The sequence below is a fragment of the Eucyclogobius newberryi genome, unplaced genomic scaffold (genome assembly GCF_026437365.1).
Source record: "Eucyclogobius newberryi isolate DKJ021-1_F unplaced genomic scaffold, fEucNew1.0.hap1 SCAF_56, whole genome shotgun sequence".
NCBI classification, from domain to species: Eukaryota; Metazoa; Chordata; class Actinopteri; order Gobiiformes; family Gobiidae; genus Eucyclogobius; species Eucyclogobius newberryi.
In genome coordinates, this window is record NW_027316234.1 from 420,001 (window position 1) to 425,000 (window position 5,000).

Genomic DNA, 5,000 nt, shown 5'->3' on the forward strand with positions numbered 1-5,000 from the left:
GAAGGGGGGGAGGCCCTCCAGGACCGAAACAGGGGGCAACAAACACAAATTATAAACACCAAACTTACCTAGACTATTAACAAACTCACCTATATAATCCTTCCATGGAGCATCTACCTCAACGTCTAGAAATTTCCGAATTGTTTTCAGCCTGAAGGCCTTCTTCCTTAACTCTAAATCTGCTAACTTTAAACCTCCCTGATCGTACTCACCTATCATAACCTTATGTGCAATAAAGCCCCTCTCACGATTCCACAAAAAGTGGTTTATCACTAACCTTAATTTGTTAGCATAGACCCCCGGCAGGCCGTACACGGAGAGTGCATGGTTCAACATGGACATGCACAAAGAATTTACAACTAAGACTTTACCTTTTAATGTCAGATTACGACGTCTCCAAAAATTCAAGCGCGCTGTAATTTTCTCGCACAAAGGCGACCAAAGTGCAGTACGACACGCCTCCTCGTCTCTGCCCAGGGGGACGCCGAGGACCTTGTAGGAGTCCCCGGCCTCCCGGAGCTGGACAGGGAGAGGAACAGGCGTGACGCTGCCGCAAAATTTAACCGTGGTTTTATCGAAATTGATTTTGGCCCCTGAAGCGAGGCCGTAAACATTGAGCACGTGGAGAGAGGCGTTCAGGCTCTCCACGTCTCGGAGGATCAGATTCGTGTCATCTGCGTACTGAAAAATTTTGACTTCCCTACCCGCAGGCGTGGTCAGTCCCCTCACCGCCGCGTCCGCCCTCAACATGGCCGCCAAAGGCTCAGCGGCGATGCTGTAGAGGAGCGACGAGAGGGGACAGCCCTGCCTGACTGATCTTTTTAAGGGGAAAGAGTCAGTTAGAAACCCGTTGACTTTGACCTTACTGACCGCAAAGGAATAGATGAGCTGTAGCCAATTAACAAACCGTTCGCCGAAACCTAACTTACCTAATACAGTCCAGAGGAACGAATGCTCAACTCTGTCGAACGCCTTGTTAAAGTCTACACTAACGTGAATACCACCGGTCGCGTGCATCTGCCGAAGGAGATATCTCAGAGACAAAACTGTGTCTGAGATGTCCCTCCCGGGGACGCTGTAGGCCTGCGAGGGGTGTATGACGGATCCAATCACACGCTTTAACCTACCTGCTAATACCTTTGCTAAAATTTTATAGTCTACGTTCAAAAGGCTAATGGGCCTGTAGTTGGCGAGGCTGCTCCTGTCGCCCTTCTTAAAAAGCAGAGTGACGACACTCATCGCAAAACCATCGCCAACTCTACTCTCACTCTCAAAATCCTGATATAATAGGAGTAGGATCGGAGCTAACCTGGAAGCGAAACGCTTGAAAAACTCACAGGTTAGTCCGTCCTCTCCGGGGCTTTTCCCTGTATTTAAACTCTTGACTGCAGCCTCTATCTCCATGAGAGACAGAGGCGCGTCGCACAGCTCCCTATCCTCCCTGCTCAGTGTGCGCTCCAGAGCACCTACAGCCTGGTCTAAAGCCTGCTCTGCCACTCCGTCTGAACTAAAAAGCCTACTATAGAAATCCTGCGCTGTCTCTAAAACCTCACTTACCTCGGAAACAATCTTACCTGTCTTATCTATCAACTTATCTATGTGCATCTTTCCCTGTGTAACCTTCTCACAGCCGAAGAAGAACGCTGTCGAGCGTTCTCCTTCGACTGTGTGTCTGGCTTTTGCCCTCAAAATTGCACCCTGACACCTACTTACCTCCAGCTGCTCCAGCTCAGCGCGCACCACCAGGTACTCTGGATCCACAGGGCCAGTGGTGGAAGCTGCGCCCTGGTCCAGGACCTGCAGGCGCTGGCGGAGAGCGGTCTCCCTCCTGGTCGACAGCCACGCCTTGTGTTTGCTGTAATTGACACAGAGCTTTTTAATGCGTGTTTTTGCCGTCGGCCACCAATCGACCACGCTGTCGATCAGCTCCAGCTCCATGTCAAATACATCAAACAAAAAGTCCATTTTCCTACAAAAAGTTTCATCACCGAGGATGGAGCTGTTTAGGACCCACAGTCCTCCATTCCTCGGTGATGAAACTAACCCAAAATAAATATCTAAAGTGGAGTGATCACTCAAGCCTGACCACTTGTAGGAAGCACCACTGACTCTCTGTGCCAGGTCTGAGGAGGCAAAACAGAGGTCAATGCGGGACTGCTTCAGGACGCCCTGGACGACCTGCCGCCTGGAGAAATCCTTCAGGAAGGGGTGGAGGAACCGCCACACCTCCGTCAGGTTCCTGCTGGCGGCTTCTTCCAACAGGGCTGTCCTGGCAGTGCTGTTTTTAAAAGAGTTGTTAATGCCGATGTCTGTCTTGCAAAGTGTTGTATTAAAGTCACCGATTATGATTGTATTGTCGTTCGCAAAGCGAAATATTTTTTTGAAGAATTGCCTCCTCAGACCATCATCGTTCGGGGCGTAGATGTTAATTAGTCTGAACTTCACTGTGTCCGTGAAGTCCAGGACCAGGAAGGAGCCCTCTGGGTCGGCGTGTACCAGGGTGGGTTGGCCTAAGACACCAGGCCTCACCACCGTGGCCACACCGCGCGAGCACGCCGTGCCCAGGGCCCAAAATACAGAGCCTACTCCCATGCTCCGCACTTGTTGCGCGTGGCTGACATCCCAGTGCGTTTCTTGGATGCAGAGCACGTCCCACTTGGAAAAGTGTAACGCGCTCTGCATCCGCACTGGGCTCCGCAGGCCGCCTGCGTTCCAAGAGGACAAGGAGAACGCCATTAAGAGGAGACCTTGGAGGATGTAACCCATCTTTTATTTAGACTTCTTTTTGGCGCCCGTCGCATCCGACTGCCACACTCTTTTTCTGACTTCACGGGTGGAGAAATCCATGAAGTCATCATTAAAAACAGTCTCGAGCTCACCTCGTGGGGCAGAGCTGCGTGTGGAGGATGGTGGGTTGATGGAGCTTTCTGCTGGCGCTTTTGAAGTGGTTGGAACGGAGGAGGCAGAGCCGCTCTCAGCAGCAGCGCCCTCTCCGTCTCCTGCCACCTGCTTCCTGCGTCTTGCCCCTTTCTTATCCTTCTTCTCCACCTGTCCCCTCTTACCACCGTCCGACTGGAGCTTGGGATCATCACCCAGCCCTGTGGTGATGTCCCCCCCTTTGGAGGTAAGATGCGGGGCCTGTCCCGCACCCATCCTCCTCCCGGGTTCAGCCTCTTCCTCCACGGGCTTAGGAGTTGGACCCTCACGAGTCCCCTCCCTCTGGTCAGGAGGAGCAGTTTGTCCTGCTCCCACCTTCCCAGACGCCAGCGCTGAGCCGAGCACCATCTCCAGTGCGACGGACGCCTCCTCGTCTGAGGAGTCAGAGGAGCAAGAGGAGCCAGACACCTCTGGCTCCCCTGACTCCTCCACAGCCTCCTCCTCCAAAAACTCCTCTACTTCGGAGAGAGCAGTTGCGGGCACGTTCTGGGCCACGTCACTGCTCTCTCCTCCAATGGCGTCCTCCCTGTCCTCCCCTCTGTCCTCCCCTCTGTCCTCCTCTCTGTCACCCGCACCACACGGACATAAGTGGCGGAACATGCGGCACTCTCTGCACTTCGGGGCCCGCTGCGCGACGCACTCGCGCGCGTAATGCCCCTGGCTCCCGCAGTTGCGGCACAGAAAGTCAGGGCACTCCCTCAGAATATGGCCAGGCTGGAGACACCCCCTACACACCCGCACCTGCCTGTCGTGTATTACCCTGAAGTACTCGGGGCCCCCCGCGGTGTCAAACCTGACAGAATACGGTAAGGACTGCACCGTGTCCGTGAACCTTACCCGTACAAACCTGGTGCCGTCCGCCACGTTCGTCCCCGGCCACATTCTCCTCCTCACCTCGGAGACCGCAGAGACCCCCCAGGCGTAGAGCTTGGCCAGGATCTCCTCGTCCTCGATATAAGCCGGCAGCCCCATGAAGGACACGACCAGCTCATCCACCGAGATGTCACGGGCGTGAACCCTGACTCCTCCAATGCAGTACCCGTCCAGGAGCCGCTCCTTCGCTTTAGTGGTACTGACGGTTACTTCATATTTGTCCTTCGAGATGAGTCTGCACGCTACTATGGAGCCGCACACCTCCTGAGTCGATTTCAAAAAAGCTAGTGGCGTGATTTGTGCTCCCTCCGTCAACTCCAACACCACAGTGAGTTCTTTCATAAATTTCATTCTTCTTTCTTCGTTCTTTCTATTATTTACAGATTCTTTCAAACTTTGTCTTGCCTTTGTCGTGTCCATTCCAGTGTCCGATGCCGTGTTGTCCGTCCTTTGAGCCATGCTCACAAAAAACAAAAAATCCACCTCCCAGTAAGTTTACTGGGAGGGGAACAAACAAAAGAACTGAAAAAAGTAAATGAAAATGACCAAAATAACGATTAAAAACTCAAAAAAAACTCCCAAACCTCCAGCTCCAGACCATGCAGCACACCACAAATTGCACGCACCTGCACTGATTGCAAAGGGGCTGGTCTAAAGTATAGACTTCCCTGCCCTCCGGCGAGGGGAAGCCCCCGTTTCAAGACTGCTGCTGCTCCCTTTTTTCCCATGCAGGACGAGACTTAGACTGCAATTGTTCCTTGAACATGGAGGAATAGTCTTATACTGCCGAGGCTGTCGCTATTCCCTTTCCCCATGGAGGACCAGTATTGCGCTGTTGCTTTTCCTTTCTCATGGAAGAACAGTCTGACACAGCCCAGTTCTCACCTGGAGTTACCAGTTTTCGCCATATACAACCAGGGAGGACCAGTTTTACGTGCTGCTGTTCCTTGCATCATGGAGGGATAGTCTTAGACTGCCAGACCGTCGCTGCTGTTCCCTTTGTTCCCATGGAGTACCAGTCTTAGACCGCTACTGTTCCTGATCATGGAGGAATAGTCTTAGACTGCCGAGGCTGTTGCTATTCCCTTTGTTCCCATGGAGGACCAGTATTTGTGCTGTTGCTGTTCCTGATCATGGAGGAACAGTCTTAGGCTGCCGAGGCTGTTGCTATCCCCTTTGTTCCCATGGAA